The sequence below is a fragment of the Narcine bancroftii genome, chromosome 4 (genome assembly GCF_036971445.1).
Source record: "Narcine bancroftii isolate sNarBan1 chromosome 4, sNarBan1.hap1, whole genome shotgun sequence".
Lineage (NCBI taxonomy): Eukaryota > Metazoa > Chordata > Chondrichthyes > Torpediniformes > Narcinidae > Narcine > Narcine bancroftii.
The window spans coordinates 78,094,509-78,113,640 of record NC_091472.1 but is presented as its reverse complement, the minus strand read 5'-3'; the positions used below and the strand labels follow the sequence as shown (position 1 = coordinate 78,113,640).

The 19,132-nt window shown below is 41.6% G+C and overlaps 1 protein-coding gene across 8 annotated transcripts in view; it reads left to right on the top strand.

The window, feature by feature from the left end:
* The first annotated feature begins 5,145 nt into the window (after positions 1-5,145).
* abch1 (ATP-binding cassette, sub-family H, member 1) overlaps positions 5,146-19,132 on the top strand; it is a 127,981-nt gene continuing 113,994 nt past the window's right edge. For 4 of the 8 annotated variants that reach the window (XM_069931723.1, XM_069931717.1, XM_069931716.1 and 1 more), the window contains exons 1-2: positions 7,758-8,011; positions 15,001-15,145. The gene's annotated coding sequence lies outside the window, so the exon portion shown is untranslated. Of the gene's footprint in view, positions 5,240-7,757; positions 8,012-15,000; positions 15,146-19,132 lie in introns of those variants that run through there. The other 4 variants (XM_069931718.1, XM_069931722.1, XM_069931720.1 and 1 more) reach the window with 4 other exon arrangements.

Below are 19,132 nucleotides of genomic sequence, written 5' to 3'. Positions count from 1 at the left end.
TTGTAGCTTCAGATGCATCACAGTCTGGGGTGGGTGCAGTCATTTCTCACATATTCCCACATGGGAATCAAAAGGCCATAGTACATTCAGCTCGCTCTCTAACAGCAGCAGAGTGTAACTATGGACAAATTGAAAAGGAAGGTCTAACAATTGTTTTTGCAGTGAAGAAATTCCATAAAATGCTCTATGGATGGCAATTTATTCTTTTGACAGATCACAAGCCGCTCCTAGCAGTATTTGGTTCGAAGAAAGGAATTCCAATTTGCATGGCAAACCATCTGCAAAGATGGGCAACCATGCTACTTGGGTATGATTTCAAAATTAAATACCTGCCAACCACAAGTATCAGGCAAGCTGATGCATTGTCACAACTGATTAACGAGCAGGAAACAGAGCCGAAAGATATTCTTGCTGTGGAATTCTCTGTAGAGACAGAGGTCAACTAGGAATTCAAAGATCTTATTAACTCACTGCCGGACATAGCCAGAAAGAGTCAGACAAAAAACGAGTGAAGACGACCTCCTACAAGAGATAATGCATTATCATCGTTCGGGTGGCCAAAAACTTGTCCATGAATAGGAATCCAGCCATCTTCAAAGGATGAGAATCATTGGTAAATCACTAATGTCTGTCTTTTATTTACAGAAAGGATTGTGCTTTCCAAAGCTCTGCAATTTACAATCCTCAGTCAGTTTCACAGTGGACATTCTTGAACAAATTAAGGAAAAGCATTTGCACAAAGCTATGTTTATTGGCCCTGATGGACGACCAGATTGAACAACTAATATGGTCATGTATCCAATGTTCCTCAGCTGCAAAATTCCCTGTTAAGATTAATCTACATTCCTGGCCTCAACCAAGCAGGCCATGGAATCGTCTTCATATTGACTTTGCAGGATCAATCAATGTGGAGTAATACCTAATCGGAGTGGATGCATAATCATCAAAGAAGCTCGTTCAACTGCATTGGCTACAATCACGGAACTCAAGTCCATGTTCAATTGCTTTGGTTTTCCTGTAACATTAGTTTCAGACAATGGGACATGATTCTCTGCAGCTGGCTTCAATTTAAAAAAAACGATATTGCATCATGCATATTTGCTCACCTCCATATCATCCTCAGTCCAATGGTCAAGCAGAATGTTTGTGGATACATTCAAATGAGTTCTGATCAAGGCCAAGGGCAAGGGTCCAACGGAGGAGACCCTGCAGACATTCTTGTTAAATTACAGGATCACTCCAAACCCACGAACTCCAGGTGACACTTTGCCTCCTGAAAACCTCTGATAGGAAAATACGAGCACTATATGACATCATATTTCCACAAAGACCAGAATTTGGACAGAGAGATTATGAGATGGAACAACAGTGCAAGCATGTTTCATGATGGTCAACAAGTGTTGGTGCGGAAATTCAGAGATAAATCAGATGTATGGCAGCTGGGGAGAATCCTAAGAAAAATTGGAGATATTCTCTACCATATACAAGTTGGACTAGACAGATGGGCCAGGCATGCCAACCAGTTGCGACCAACAGAATGCAATCTCACTGAAACAACACCTGCGCAACAGCCTGCATTCCCTGTTGGACACAATTGAACTTCAGAAACCATTGAACCACCAATCACACCCATCGCACAGAAACAAGCCTATTCCCTCTACATTACTGTAATGCATAAGAAAGTCTCAAAGAGTTTGGAGACCAGAAAATCCCTTCCAAGTGAATCCCAGACTCCACTCATATGTGTAACCAGCACAAAGGGGGAGATGCTAGGACACCCTAAACAGAGCGACCCCACCGTTGCCAGGAGTAGGTGTTACCGGTTCTTGGGACTTGAGCCATCAATCAACTAATCCAGTCACATATGTGTAAGATGGCTCTCAAAAGTTCCCTCAGGACTAAGGGCATTGTAAGTACTATAAATAGTTCTTTGCAGACGATGCCGCTTTAGTTGCCCATTCAGAGCCAGCTCTTTAGCGCTTGACGTCCTGTTTTGCGGAAACTACCAAAATGTTTGGCCTGGAAGTCAGCCTGAAGAAAACTGAGGTCCTCCATCAGCCAGCTCCCCACCATGACTACCAGCCCCCCCACATCTCCATCGGGCCCACAAAACTCAAAACGGTCAACCAGTTTACCTATCTCGGCTGCACCATTTCATCGGATGCAAGGATTGACAACGAGATAGACAACAGACTCGCCAAGGCAAAATGCGCCTTTGTAAGACTACACAAAAGAGTCTGGAAAAACAACCAACTGAAAAACCTCACAAAGATTAGCGTATACAGAGCCGTTGTCATACCCACACTCCTGTTCAGCTCCGAATCATGGGTCCTCTACCGGCATCACCTACGGCTCCTAGAACGCTTCCACCAGCGTTGTCTCCGCTCCATCCTCAACATTCATTGGAGCGACTTCATCCCTAACATTGAAGTACTCGAGATGGCAGAGGCTGACAGCATCGAATCCACGCTGCTGAAGATCCAACTGCGCTGGGTAGGTCACGTCTCCAGAATAGAGGACCATCGCCTTCCCAAGATCATGTTATATGGCGAGCTCTCCACTGGCCACCGTGACAGAGGTGCACCAAAGAAGAGGTACAAGGGCTGCCTAAAGAAAGCTCTTGGTGCCTGCCACATTGACCACCGCCAGTGGGCTGATATCACCTCAAACCGTCCATCTTGGCCCCTCACAGTTCGGTGGGCAGCAACCTCCTTTGAAGAAGACCGCAGAGCCCACCTCACGGACAAAAGACAAAGGAGGAAAAACCCAACACCCAACCCCAACCAACCAATTTTCCCCTGCAACCACTGCAACCGTGTCTGCCTGTCCCGCATCGGACTTGTCAGCCACAAACGAGCCTGCAGCTGACATGGACATTACCCCTCCATAAATCTTCGTCCACTAAACCAAGCCAAAGAAAGAAAGAAATAGTTCTCTAATTGTAAATAAAAGGATTCGATCTTTGGATTTGGGAAACCATTGGCATCTGTCATTTCTATATGGGTCTAACGAGGTGGAAGCTTATATTTCACATAATGCATGCACAGCATAAACTTTTGGCACATTTACAGCAATAGATTTCTGTATTATTTGGAAATTGAGGAAAATGGGGACTGTATAATGAATATGGTTGGACTAGATGATCACCCATGATCATAATGAATGATAGAATGACAGAATAGGCTCAAAAGGCAAAATTGTCTTCTCTTGTAAAGGTAATTCTACAGGAACCTGGCTATAGTATTCCAATAACTGAAATGCACTTTCGTTACAATTTCAGAAAATATAGTGTATTTGCATCATCTGGAATCTTGAAACAAAATATCAGTGAATCTTGAATGAGTGAATCATCCAATTGCATGTGTTGTATACAAACAAAGCTACATATTCATCCCTTACAATTTTAGAGTTTTAATAAACTAATGCAATGTCAATTAATTAAAGGTATTATGAGCTCCCATTTTAGTAAAATAGAATTATCAATGTAAGGGATAGCTTGCTAGGAGAGACTGAATGATCACAGTTAACATTTCACACAAGCACAATTCAAGTCACAGCCCAGCAATAATTCTATACATTGTAAGAACTGAGAGAAGGCTTGTCACAGTCTGTTCCAGATTAGATACATTTGCAAAGACATTGTGATTTTGCAAGGGAGAACCATGCTGACTGCTGAAGAGAACATATCTTTTTTGAAGCAGCTCTTGTGGCCAGCCATTTTTTGTGGAATTCAGGGCAAAGCATGCTCTTTGAAAGACTGGGCTTTTTTGGTGGATTGACCTGTGCCAGGAGGGTCTTCTTGGGAAGCAAAGTGCTTCATTTTGAGTGTGACTTACAGCGGAGGACACTTGGAGAGACCAGGGTCTTGGAAGCTTCATGGAGCCTGCCCAGTTTGAGTCTTGCCTACAAAGGACCAAGAGTTTTATGACCACAGCTCGTGTGGATGGACATTTCTTCAAAGGCAACGCAAGAAGTATTCGTGAGTCTGTAGCAGACACAACTCCAGTCTTCCCATCAGTTCATCATTAATTCTGGACATCAAATTTCAAAGGCCTACACTTCAACACTGAATTTGAATGACTGAACTTTGAAGTAACTTTTTAGATTTTGCCATGGACTGTAATGGTGTGGGTATATCTCACACACACACACTAGTACACCTGTGCATAGCTGAGGTAGATTTAGTGTTAAGGATAGTTTAAGAGTTAAGACTATAGCTTAAGAGTAAGAAATAAATTCATTGTCCATTGCTGCTCATTATGCATGGTTCATAACAAAGATCACATGATTTTTTTTTTTACAGAATCTTGAACTGTCTATACTATTGTGATACCACATTTTTTCTTACATTGTGGTAACTATGAATATTTATTACTTATCAATCTTTTGTATGATCTTTTTCAATTTAATGTATACTATTGTAGTTTTTAATGAAGCACCTCTTCAGCTGCAGCAAGTAAAAGTTTTGGTGCATGTGTACATTGTACAATGTATATGACAATAAACTAATTATTAAGAATCTTGAAAGCACTCACCTAGTAATTTGTTGAGTATAATAACTTACAGATTTAAAGATAAATATTTTTATCGATGGAAATAAACTACTTTCAAGATAATAGGGATCAGAGATCCTGTTCATTTTAAGGTAAGTAAAATATACTGACCTCGACCCAATATGTCAGTGTAAAAGGACCTGGTGTAAATATAATTTTTAATTGTTTTGAGTCAGAGGGAACAAAAGGATTCTTCAGAGCAGATTTAGATGGATTTTCAAATGGCTTTTTTGCATCAACTATTACTTATTCAGAAAATATATTCAAGTATCATTAATGCAGATTATAGTTGACAGTGGTGACAGTTTTAAAGTAGATGTAAATCTAAATCTTTTTCTGTGCCAGATTAGATTTGCATCTGGGTCAAGGGAGAGACAGAAAAAAAATGGTTAAATATAAAAAAAATCTCCATTAATATAATCCTTTCTATAATCAAAAATAAATTAATAAAGGGTAATTCAGCAGTTGATTCTGAAAAAGAAAAGGGAAGTGTAAATGAGAAGTTTTCCATCAGTGTGTGTAACAGTTTTAAGAAGGAAGTAAATGCAAAAAAGATTAGTTCATCATATACTGTATGTTATATGTTCCTGAAGACAGTTGGAAATCTAACTTGGAACAAAATAATAAGACTCAGTCAAATTGTGCCTCAAACGAAGATTACTCGAAGAGTAACCTGCTGTCCTAAGGTTAGCCCTTTGCTCATCTGTTCATCCATTTAATGTAATCTACAGTTGTTGCTAAACAGATGCTAATTTATTTCATTATTAGAAAAATACTTACAAAGTAAAAAGAGGAATTAGTGGTCCAGTGGGGAAGATATCAATGAAATAAAATTGTGGGACAGGATCATGAAGCATGTTCAGTGAAGCAGGGTAAACGTCTTAAATTCTTACAAGGTTGATGGATGGTGTAGACTTTATATTTGGACTTTACAAAACTTTTTACAAGGTTATATAGACATCAAAGTAAATGAGTATCTTGGCATGAATATTCAGATATTGTAGATTCACAGAATATGGACTCAGTTAAATCTTAACCTTTAGATAAATGATTATTCAGTGTTTCAAAACATACAGAATCCTTGGAATTCAGTAATGCTTGTTCTACAGATTTACTGATTTAAAGTCTATCTAATTGGAGTACAGCGTTTGCACACAGAACTGCTTTATACAATTATCTGTGCCAAGAATCTCTGAAGGTTGGTTCTAATCCAAAACCTCTGCACAGATGGTAATTGATCTGAATGTTTCCAAGTTTATGAAATGTCTGTTCTGGCACTGTAAAAACAACTTTCTATAGTGCCTCCTCAGTTCTGAGAGAGATGTGGTTGGTAGTGGGATCGGGCTGAAGATGGCAGAAGGATCAGAGGATAACACATCAGGTCTTAAGGCTGGTGGGGTGGAAGGTGATGACCAGGGCTTCTTTACCCCCTACATATATATGTAATTTTACCTACGTATATACATGTAAAAGTTGATCATGGGTAATAGTCGACCTCCCCTTTGGCCCAAAAATTGTGTTTTAAGTATGACGTGTGTAAACGTTGATCCCATATTTTTGTTCATGACCACCTGCCCATCTGAGATTCCCGACACCCCAACCACGGATCCTCACCCTGGCCATCCACCCATCTGAGCTTCTGTCGCTCTGACTGTGAACTCTCGGCTGCCCACCCACCAGAGCTCCAGACACTCTAACCGTGGATCCTTGCCACAGCTGTCCCCCACCGGAGATCCCGATGCCCTGGGCACAGGGTCACTCCTAGGCCTTGGCCACCCTCCCCTCCGAGTTCCCGACACCCTGAACGCAGTCTTACCACCTAGTCCCGGCCATCCGAGTTCCCTCTGATGCAGGTACTTAGCCGGTCAAAAATAGTATCCGTGTAAAACTCAATTTGTGTCTGCCTTTCTGCTCGATAGCACATCAAAGGCAGATTGTTAATGAGGAGATACAGTCCTTCAATCATATTTTTTTCGATGTACAGCATGGTAAATGGTGCTTCTGGCCCTCAAATACACCAATGAACCTACAACACCCTTACATTTTGAATGGTGAGAAGAAACTGGAGCACCTGGAGGAAACCAACGCAGACACAGGGAAAATTTACAGACAGTGCTGGATTCAAACCTGGGTCACTGGCACTGTAATAGCATTGTGCGAACTGCTACGCAAACCATGCCACTCATGTGTGCTACAGATTCTTAATGCCATCAAAAATGCTTCTCCACAATCAAGGATTCCCAGGGATCTCGAGCAGATCCTTGTGTGACGGATTTATGTTAATCTTTAATTTAATGTAAACTATATTTCTTTTATTAAAATGTCAGTAAAGTAAATTATAGTTAAAATATTGTATCTGTATTCTTAATAAGTTAGCTGTGGGTTGGTACAGGTTCACACCCAGGTCATAGCACGTTTATCAAGAACCATTAGCACCTTTCAAACTGCAGCACTTGAGTAGCCCTCCTGGGACCCGGATGCAATTATGGGACAAAGGTGCTGGAAGCACCTTTTAAATTGCAGGGGGATTGATGCATTAAATCACCAACCAGGCGATTTAAGGGGGATCCCGCCCCTGAAAAGGTACGTCACACAGAAGTACTGTCAGATGTTCAGATGCAGGATGTTCGGTGACACACACACACACACACACACACACAAGTGCTAACGTCACCAGAATAAGGGAGTCGGTCATTTTCCTGTTCAAATTGCCTGTGGATATGACCTAGGTAAGTTTAACTGGGTTCCCTGACTACCTTTGAGGTAGGTCAGGAACCGGTTGGGTTCGGATGGGGTTGACCGGGTTGGACCCTTTCTAACTACTGTGTAACTGGGAAAATTGTCTGGTTAACTCTATTTTACATGGTAGTTTGAAAGGGCCTACTGTTTCAGAGAAGAGTGTTCATTCTTGGAGTTGACTATCTTAGACAGACAGAGCTAATGGATTTCAAGTGGGCCTTAATTATTCAAGCCATCTGTTTTTAATCAAAGCCATTTAAGCCCCTTGAACAGAGATGAGGTCAGAGGTTGTTATGGACATGGGATGTTTTTGAAAAAGAAGCAAGATTTTGATTGAAATAAAACTGGTGGTCACGAGGTTTCCTAGAATTGAGGATGACCTCTTCAGTTTTTTTTTAGAATAGTTTATCTTGGAATTCACAGAGGTCAAAACCCTGTGACAAGTTGAAACCTTGTGAAAGACAGGGTTGAGTTACAGTAACCAGAATTGGTGCTGTTTGTTGTGTGTTACTCCAAGAAGAAGGGGAACATAGAATCCACAGCTTTTGAATTAATGAAGACCATTTTGCTCTCTCCTTGGAAAAGAGGACAGAATTCTACTCTTTATTTTTGTGTTTGACCACTTCATTCAACCCTTGTCTGGTTTGTGAATTCATTGTGGAAGAAAATAACCACATTCTTTGAGAAGAGGGCAGATTCTTCATGTGGAAAATATAATTGTGAGTAAAAGAGACATGAAGATATAATGTTTAAAAATGCTTTTATAATTATTTCTGAACTGAGAATTTAAGTCCTTCAAGCAAGACTAAAATGATGCTGAACTTTTAAAGATTGACTTTTCAGAGTGGGACTTTGAATTATACACACACACATATTTACATTTGTGTGTAGTAGGGTTAAGTTTAGAGTTAAGTAAGAAATGATATGATATTAATAGTTTAATAAAAACTATTATTTTGAATTTGCCATTGCTGTTCCTGTATTAGTGCTAACAAAGTCCCTTTAGTCCCAAACATAATTAAAAGGGTTGTTAGTGCGCAACACTTGAATCTCTGCCTTTGCCCCTCTGGTAATCTGTTCCCATGTCAGAGCTCAGTATAAAGTGTCAGTTTTTAGAGTTTGGTGTCATATGAATGATATAGCCTGCCAAATGTAGCAAACTGAGTGTTACTAGGATCATTCTACTTGGGATGTTGCCCTGGGAAAAGACACTGATGTTGCTTTGTTGGTCCTTCTAGTGAATTTGGAGCATTTTGTCAAGATGATATTGGTGGCAGTTTTCCAGTGCCTTGATATATCTGCTGCAGGTAGTCCAACTCTCAGAAGCATAAAGGAGGGCAGGATCACTGATGTCCAGTGAACCATGGATTTTGTCTCAGACTTTGATATTAAAATTCCCTTTTCCTCAATTGACCAAAGGCTGTGTTGGCCCATGAAGGAGCTGGTGAATTTAATCAATACATATCTTTTTTGAACGTGGCCCTAGTGATATCAGAGGTGGTTGGTAGACCTTTGAGCATCTCAAAGCTGGAATCCTGCCAAGGGCAAACGTTAAAAATGTTAACAACATTTTAGCATGAGTAAAATGACCTGTTCGCTGAGAGTCTGCTTCTGTGAAAGCTTTGATTGTAGGATAGAGCTTGGTATCTAATCACATACACGCCATCTCTAACCACGAGTTCAAGAGTAGGAGCCAGAGATGTGCAAGAAATCAAGATGGGATCTAATATCTCACCGGAGCTCATTGCACTCACAAAACCATGATGATTGACTCCTGGATCATCTTTCAGAGATTAACTGAAAAAAATTCTGTCTATTTTGTAAAATGTTTAGAGCTAATTAGAAGTAAATTTATATATATAATTCAGTAATTGAATCTGAGCCAAAGGAAAAGGAAGTAGAAGTGAGACATGTACAAAAAGTAAAAATAAAATAGTTTCAAGAAGCAAATGTGAAAAAGTTTTCCAAGTGCATTATTGTGTATTACAATAGATGAAATGGTGTCTAACAATCTGCTCATAGAAGCAGAAGGTAAATTGTAGGAGGAGTTTGGAATTTGTAAGTTAAATTGAAAAGGCTTTTTGGGTTGGAGGGAGATGTATCATGGTAATGGGGTTTTAAAATATTAGCGATGGACTGTGGAGATAACAGTTGAAGGGACTGTCATCAATAGGACAACGCCTTGGAGACAAGAGAAGACGGAACATTGTCTAGGAGGAGTATGTGGGAGTGAAGGTAGAAGGATCCTTGAGTTGGAATATAATTTTGAGGACGTTATGTGAGAAAAACAGAGAACTCTGGAAGGTTTTGGTTTATGTGAAGAAAGAAACAGAATTAATAGTATAGAATCGACTGAAATCAGAGTAAATACTTTAAGATTAAAAGGAAGGGGAGGAGAGACAAAAGAAAAAGACTATTGGCAGGTGAAAATAAATGGTGAAAATTGGATTATTGCCTAGGTGAAGCAGAATGGAAACAGGAATTAAAGGAACCAAAGGTCTCTCGGGAAACATTGTAAATGAGGAAGTATAAAATTCACTAGAAATGAACAAAAGGAAGAAACTTATGCCGGAAATGTGGATCTTGTGAAATTGTTGAAATCAAAGCAGTGTACCTGGGTTGAAGATGAAGTATTGCTGATCAAGCTTGGGGATTGTAGCTAGTTGTCCTGCTTGAGGCAATGCCTCTTACAAGTAAATACTGGTGTAGCTCTACACTCATAAAAGATGAGCCCCTGTCGCTATAGATACAGCTGGGATACCCGAACAAGGTGAAAATAGAGGGCAAGGGCCTGATGACCATGGTGATGCTCATGTCTTGGGAGGGGATAGCGAACGGAAAACGTGAATACTTGTCAATGATATTGAGAAAGTATACATTTCCATTGGTGGAAGGGAGGGGACCCTCGAAATCGACACTGAGTTGCTCAGAGGGGCAGGATGCCTTTATCAGGTTCACTTTGTCAGGGTGGTAGAAGTACGGCTTGTACTCTGTGCAGACTTGGTAAGTCCTGCTCATCTCCCTGATGTCCTCAACAGAGTAGGGCAGGTTGCGTTCCTTGACGAAATGAGCCATGTGGGTGATGCCTGGGTGGCAAAACTCATTGTGCAGTGGCCACAACGGGCCAGTGTGTGCAGAGGCACAGCTTCCTCGACAGGGCATCTGGAGGTTCATTGAGAGTACCTGGCTTACATGCTACATCATAATTATAGGTGGAGAGTTCAATCCTCCACCTAGCAATCTTATCATTCTTTATTTTACCACTTTTTGCATTATTAAACATAAATGCCACCAATTGCTGGTCGGTGAGGTGTAAATTTCCTGCCAGCCAGGTAATGCCTCCAGCACCTGATGGCCTCTACAATGGCTCGTGCCTCTTTCTCCACTGATGGGCTTCAAAATTCGTGGCCTTGTAGGGTGCAGGAGAAAAAGGCAACCAGCCTGCCCACCTTGATAAGGGTAGTGGCCAGAGCTATGTCAGAGGCATCACTTTCTACCTGGAAGGGTGTATTCTTGTCCACCATGGTGGCCTTTGCAATGTAGCTCCGAATGTAGTTCAAAGCCGCCTGGGCTTCAGCCAGTAATGGGAAAGAGGTGGATTTTAGGAGGGAGCGGACTTTATCTGTGTAGTGAGGGATCCACTGGGCATAGTAGGAGAAGAAGCCCAGGCATCTCCTTAAGGCCTTCGTGGTCTTCAGGATCAGGAGGTCTAACAGGAAGCGCATTCAATTGGGGTCAGGGCCAATGATGCCATTCTCCACCACAGCCCAGAATTGTCAGATGTTTAGTCTGGAACATGCACTTATTGGAGTTATTCAGGGCCTCGGCCGTGTGAAGAAACTTCTGGAGATTGGTGTCGTTGTCTTCCAGAGAGTGCTCACAAATGATGACATTGTCAAGATAAGGGAAGGTGGCCTTCAACCCGTACATGTCGACCATTTCATCTGTCTCTGGAAGACCAAGACCTCATTAGTGGTATGAAAGGGACCCCCCAGAACTGATAAAGCCGTTCGTGTGCTTCAAATGCTGTAACCATATAACTATTTACAGAGCGGAAACAGGCCATGTTGGCCTTTCGAGTCCGCACCGGTTCACTAGAACAACTCCACTAACTCAAACCTCCCGCTCTCCGCCAATAATCCTCCAACCCCCTCTCCTCCACGTACACATCCAACTTTCTCTTAAATGAGGGACAAAATAGAGACGAAGCAAGATGATCCCTTTTTAATTTTGGCATTTAAAATGTCCATAAAGCCCAGTGGCTACAAACTTCATGAAATAGAGGGTTAGAGATCTGGAATAAATGGAAAATCAGCATTGGGGTCAGGGGCACATGCTATGTAGGGGCGATCCTCAGAATGGATCGGTAACTGGTGGTATGTAGCTTTCAGGTTAATGGTCGAATAGACCCGCTACCATGTAATTTCATTTACCATTTCCAAAATTCGAGGGAGGGGTTGTGCGTCCAGGAGTGTGAAATGATTAATTGGCTATAGTCAAACACTAGCCTGGACTTTTCTTCCCCTTTCACGACTACCACCTGGGCTCTCCATGGGCTGTCGCTGGCTCAATGATGTTTTCTTTGAGCAGCCACTGTGTCTCGGCTCTAATAAATTCCCGATCCCCCGCTCTGTATCGCCTGCTCTTTGTGGCTATTGGTTTGCAATCAGGAGTCAGGTTTGGAAACAGTGGGGAGGGGGAATCAATATTTAGGGTGGAAAGACTGCGTGTGGCATCCAGCTTTTGGGACCTTCTGTTCCGCACTGTGATTGGAGGAAGTGGGCCAGGGTACTCCATGATCACGCTTTTAAGGTGTCACAGGAAGTCCAGGCCCAGCATCACAGAAGCACACAAATCCTTCAGCAGATATGATCGGAACATAATATTCCCCCCACTTTTACAGTTAGATGTACTATACAATACCCCTGGATCGTCACAGAGTGCAAGTGCGAAGCTAGGAAAATACAATTGTCAATCTGGTATACTTTTAAGTTGTACCGCAGAGCTGTCGCAGAGTTTAAAAATCTCTCAATGGAGCCGACCAAGTGTCAAGTGTCCGTTTACCCTCACTTTCATCATTGAGTTATTCAATTGGTGAGGTATTGCCTGATCCAGGATCACTGATGCCAATGGTCCGGAAACCCCATTGCTCCCCATGCTGATGTCAACTCTGTCCTCTTGGCCTGCAGGCAGATAAGATGGTGTCGACCACGAGGCGTGGAAAGATGGCCACCCTCCAACTTGATCTGAAGGAAGATTAGGTGGCACCGACCTCAAGGTGCGGCAAGATGACTGCCATTGCTTCCTGCAATGCTTTACTTCCAGTGGCGGGTATTGCCACGAGGCACAGCAAGACACTGGTGGCAAACAACATGGAGAGGCGGAGGTCAATCCTTCGTGACTCGGGCATGGGTTGAATGCTGATTCGGGGGGTTGCACACTGTGAAAGTACAGATTCTATCACCAATGTGTATATGTATAGATTGTAGTGTAGGATGACTGTGATTAGCTGAGAGCGTAGCCACACCTACTGGCAGGTCTTAAAGGATTGCTCCTAGCCAGACCAGGTCATTCTGGACTGGTTGACCTGCATGTGATATGCTCCAGTCTTTTAATTAATAAAAGCCTTGGTTTGGATCAACAAGTCTTTGGTTCTTTCGATGCGCTCTACATACACGCGGTCGCCCTCTTTGGGTTCCCTTTAGTCCTGCAGACCTTCACCCAGTCCCCTCACTTACCGCATCCTGAGCACATGTCATCCTTCACGGGGTATCGGGGGTGCTGTGCCTGTCCACAGAAGTAGCATCCCCGATTGCAGCAGTCGGTGCTGGGGCTGTGGGGGTTGCCGGTGCCCCAATGGCCTAGTCCTCAGAAAAGACGCCGCTTTTGGCCCGTGAGGTCATCAGCTCCCAATTGGACCTGCTCAAGCGCTTGAGCCAGCTCAAGGGTGCTGGCCAAGTCTTTCTTCCCTAACTCTAGCAGACTCTGCCTCACATACTTCGACCTCACTCCTGCCAAGATGGTGTCCCGGACTTGTTCTTCCTCTCTCACCCGGGCTGTGACCACTTCATTGTGGCATTTCCAAGTCATGGCCCACAGTTCAAGGACATAATCATTCAGTGACTCACCCAGATGTTGCCGACATTGAGAAAGCTGGTGTCTCACCAGCATGTCATTCTGGGGCCTCATGTAGTGGGCCTTTAAGCCTTCTATAGCAGACTCATAAGTAGCACAGTCCCTGATGACAGTGAACCCCTTGGGGCCGACTCGAGAGAGAAGTCCCAATCTCCTGAGACTATTGGAATTGAAGACGTCTTGTGTGGTCGTCAGGTAGGACTGGAAGTACTCCAGCTAGTAGGCAAATTCCTCCAGGGCCTCTGTGGACAGAGGGTCAACCTGGAGCATGCCTGGCTTCAACAGGGCTTCCATCTTGTTTCAAAATTAAGCTATTAAAATTGTAATGCTACTGATTGCACTCAGAGACAAGTGAGGAGTACAAACACACTTTTAATAGCTTACTATCAATGGCCAGTAGATACAATAGTCCTCAGATGAATCTGAGGTAAGGTGAGAAAACCAAGGTTTATATTGGGGTAGGTGAAGGTGGAGCCAAGGGAGGAGCCAGACATCAGAACAATGCACAGACAGTGAATTCCAGTTCACTGCAAGCGGTATGTGCAGGACTTTAAGGGATTTGATAAAGATGATGAGATTGCAAGGATTAACAGAGCTGTTGTTGACATGGTAAATAACAACCTGAACCTAGACATGGATGATGAGAACATTGAAGAACTCCTAGACGGGGTTCCTGAGGAACTAACAAATGAAGAGTTGCTGGAGCTAGAGCAAGAGTGAATAGCTGAAGAAGAGGCAAGGGAAAAAGGACACTGCAGAAGGACAAGAAGATCGGGGCAGAAGAGGTTCGCCGTTAAGGGATTCACCAAATTATTTGCAGACCTTAAGTGCTTTCTGAAGAGATGGACCTAAACACAGAACATTTTTCACTGATAGAGAGGAAGGCTCATGCAGTGTTTGCTGCGTATAAAGAAATTTATGAAGAAAAGAAAGGACAGACGAGGCAAACCACACTGGACATATTTCTGAAGAAGCCAACACCTTCTCAAGAAGAGCCTCAGCCAGGTCCTTCAGGCATTACAGAGTGACAGTTCATTAATGGAGATTATTCGAACTGAAATTTTTCCAGTGGAACACTCTGAGGAAGTTAAGAGCAGTGATGTGAATGATCCTCTTTGTAAAATTGTGTGTGATATATGCAAAGGAAGTGTTTACATAGAAGTTTAAAAAGTGAAAAAAATAAACAGTTTAATTTAGCTTTGCTAACTATATGGTGTTCGCACAACACCCACATCGCATACCTGTACATATGAATGGCTCTGTTGTAGAGAGAATAGGAAGCATAAAGTTCCTTGGGGTCTATTTGAAGGACATCCTATTCTGGACCCATAATACCTTCTCATTAGTCAAGATGGTGCAGCAGTATCTACACTTCCTAAGGAGGTGAGGAGGTAAAAGCTACTAGTCATCATCCTAATAGTGTTCTATAAGAGCACAATAGAGGGTCCTGGCTGGCTGCATCATTATGTGGAACAGTAGCTGCAAAACATCAGATTGGAGGTCAGTTAAGAGTGATTAAAACTACTGAGAAGATCACTGGTGTCTCCCTTCCTTCTTTTGACACTATCTACAGGAAATGGTGCTTAAAGAGGGTTCAGAGAATCATTGAAGATCCTTGCCATCCAGCCCGCCGTATCTTTGAGACAGTACCTTCAAGGAAGACGTATAGGAACATAAAATCCAGGACTGCCAGGCAGGGAAACAGCTTCTCAAAAGCGGTGAGACTGTTGAACCTGTAAATTTTTAAAATATTTATTTATTTTGGATTGCAATGTATATCTTTATTTGTGTGTAGGGGATAATCTGTGTCTGTGTGAATGCATGATGTTTCTGAGATATGCTGTTTTACTGGTGTGCAGACAGCTCCAAGAAAAGTGCAGAGAACAAAACAAAGGACTCTACATCACCTTTGTTGACCTCACCAAAGCCTTTGACACCGTGAGCAGGAAAGGGCTTTGTCAAATACTAGAGTGCCTCGGATGCCCCCCCAAGTTCCTCAACATGGTTATCCAACTGCACAAAAACCAATAAGGTCGGGTCAAAAACAGCAATGATCTCTCCAAACCCTTCTCCATTGACAACGGCGTGAAGCAAGGCTGCGTCCTCACACCAACCCTCTTTACTATCTTCTTCAGCATGATGCTGAAACAAGCCAATAAAGACCTCAGCAATGAAGATGGTGTTTACATCCGGTACCGCACGGATGGCAGTCTCTTCAATCTGAGGCGCCTGGAAACTCACACCAAGACACAAGAGCAACTTGTCCGTGAACTACTCTTTGCAGACGATGCCGCTTTAGAGTTGGCCCATTCAGAGCCAACTCTCCAGCGCATAACTTCCTGTTTTGCAAAAACTGCCAAAATGTTTGGCCTGGAAGTCAGCCTGAAGAGGACTGAGGTCCTCCATCAGCCAGCTCCCCACCATGACCACCAGCCCCCCCACATCTCCATCGGGCACACTGAACTCAAAACGGTCAACCAGTTTACCTACATTGGCTGCACCATTTCATCTGATGCAAGGATCGACAAAGAGATAGACAACAGACTCGCCAAGGTAAATAGCGCTTTTGTAAGACTACACAAAAGAGTCTGGAAAAACAACCACCTGAAGAAGCACACAAAGATCACCATGTACAGAGCCGTTGTCATACCCACGCTCCTGTTTGGCTCCGAATCATGGGTCCTCTACCGGCATCACCTATGGCTCCTAGAACGCTTCCATCAGCGTTGTCTTCGCTCCATCCTCAACATTCATTGGAATGACTTCATCACCAACATCGAAGTACTTGAGCTGGCAGAGTCCGCAAGCATCGAATCCATGCTGCTGAAGACCCAACTACGCTGGGTGGGTCACGTCTCCAGAATGGAGGACCATCGCCTTCCCAAGATCGTGTTATATATGGCGAGCTCTCCACTGGCCACCATGACAGAGGTGCACCAAAGAAGAGGTACAAGGACTGCTTAAAGAAATCTCTTGGTGCCTGCCACATTGACCACCGCCAGTGGGCTGATATCGCCTCCAACCGTGCATCTTGGCACCTCACAGTTCGGCGGGCAGCAACCTCCTTTGAAGAAGACCGCAGAGCCCATCTCACTGACAAAAGACAAAGGAGGAAAAACCCAACACCCAACCCCAACCAACCAATTTTCCCTTGCAACCGCTGCAACCGGGCCTGCCTGTCCCGCATCGGACTTGTCAGTCACCAACGAGCCTGCAGCAGACGTGGACATACCCCTCCATAAATATTCGTCCGCGAAGCCAAGCCAAAGATATGTATTTATATAATCAATGATAATAAACTTGAACTTGGAATTTCTCCTTTAAGAACCTCCTTAACATCTGCCTTTGACTACGTATTTTCACCAACTGTTGAATATCAACCTATTTGGCTTAGAGATTAATGAAATTTTTGAAATGTTAAAGATGGTGGTGTTTGCCTATTAGCAGTGGAACAAGACACTTTCTACCCAGGATTCTAACGGCTCTCCTCTGTAGTTGAGAGCAGTAGTCCTGACTTAAATCTTACCTCATGAATAAAAACTATTAACTGTACTATTCAGTTTTTCTAAAGCAATAAATCATGAGAATGATATCTTTCCAAAATTTCATCATGTTGCTTGCAAACTAAAGGAGAAAGATGCATTAATTAACTTATTTTGCACGCTCACCCAGAAGCTGATTTGGAGAACATTACACTGAGCTTTGTGATTTGCAAAACATCTTTTGAATGAATGAGACAATATTGCCATTAATTTTGGGAATGGTTAGTCTTTTGACACAGTTTGAATTTTTATTTCTGGATTGAATAAACAATTCCTAGCAAGGTATCCATGCCATTTTATCATACTGTTTTCCCTAATTTTATTCCAGTAAGAAGATCTGATGGAGTCTGAATTATTTAGAATAATTGAGCTACCTCAGCTTCGCAAGCTGAGGTATCTTTTACAGAAGTTTTGAAAATGTTAAAATCCATGAAAAAATATTTAGATATGTGAAGCAGATTTCAACCACAAAATGGTCCTGATGTTCAATCCACATTAAAAAAAAAATTTTTGTTTTGTTTTTTTCCATAAATATACACATGAAAAAAATTCAATTTTCAAGATATCTAGATATATATATGTAATATATAAAACTTTTTTTTCATACAATACAAAACAAAACACAATCCCTTCCCCCAACACCTTCATAGTATAAATCCGTACACCGTCAGGGCTTACAGTTAGGTTAAAAAATAAAATCTTCATTGGGGAGATCACATATATTTATAATAGTAGGACCTTTTTTTTAATAATATTTGGGTCCCTATATAATCGAAATATGGTTGCCATATTTTTATGTGCATCATAGGTTGTATATGATTTTTTTTTCATAGGCATACAACTGTTCATCTCTGTCTTCCATCATGCTATTTGTTGAGGGGAGTCGGATTTCCAAGTAATAATAATATGTTGCTTAGCCACAGCTAAAGCTATTTTAACAAATGAAATTTGGAATTTAGTTAGTTTGTTATATATTTCATTAAAGTTGCCCAAAAGATAAAGCTCTGGGCTGTCCTTGTTAGTATTTCAGTAATATCCTTCCAAAAAGGTCTGACCTTCACACATGACCACGTAGCATGTACAAACATTCCTATTTATATTCCACATATAAAACACATCTCTGATATTTTGATTTTGATTTATGTAATTTCTGTGGTGTGAGGTATAATTTGTGTAGAAAATTATATTGTACTAATTCGTATCTTGCATTTATAATTGACATCATGCTATACAAACACCAATCAGACCAGCATCTTTCCATTATTGTAAATCCTAGATCTGACTCCCATCTCTCTCTAGAGCTCTGTAAATCTGGTGTTGCACTTTCTTTTTGGAAAGTATGGTATGTTCCCCAGCCAAATCATTCATTCCATCTCATTAATTTCAGGTGGGGCCAAGTTTGGTCCCCATCTTTTTCTTAAGAATGATCTTAACTGGAGAAAGCAGAAGAATGTCCCATTAGCTACTCCATACTTATTTCCTAATTGTTCAAAAGACACAACAGACCCTTCCATATAACAATCATCAACATATTTTATTCCTTTGTTATACCATGAATTCAATATTTTGTTACCCAGATTTATAGTCAGTAGTACATTTTTACATAATGGTGTCTTCAGTGATACACCTGCTTTTTCCCCAATATATTCATTTATTTCTTGCCATGTTCTAATCATGTGTATTTATGTAGGATTGTATTTTATTTTTGTTATTGACTTAACATTCCACTTATAAATAAAGTCCTTCGTTATCTCCTCTTTTATTTATTTCAGTCTCATTTGAATCCATGAAGGGGAACTGTTTTCTTTACAGAAAGATGATAGAAATCTTGCGTGAGCAGTATATAATACTTCTTAACATCGTGGAGTCTAAGTCCTCCCAATTTATAGTCTCATGTTAACTTTCCAGTGCAATTCTTGGTACTTTGTTATTTCATAAGAATTGTATTATACAATTATGTAATAATTTAAATAAATTTTTAGTTAGTACAATAGAGAGTGATTTGAAAAAGATACTGTAATCTTTGCATTGCCTTCATTTTTATACAATTTACCCTTATTAATATAATTGACAGAGCTTTCCATTTCTGTAAATCTTTTTCTATTTTTTCTAATACAGGGGTATAATTGAGCTTATATAAATTCTGTAAATTATTATCTGTCA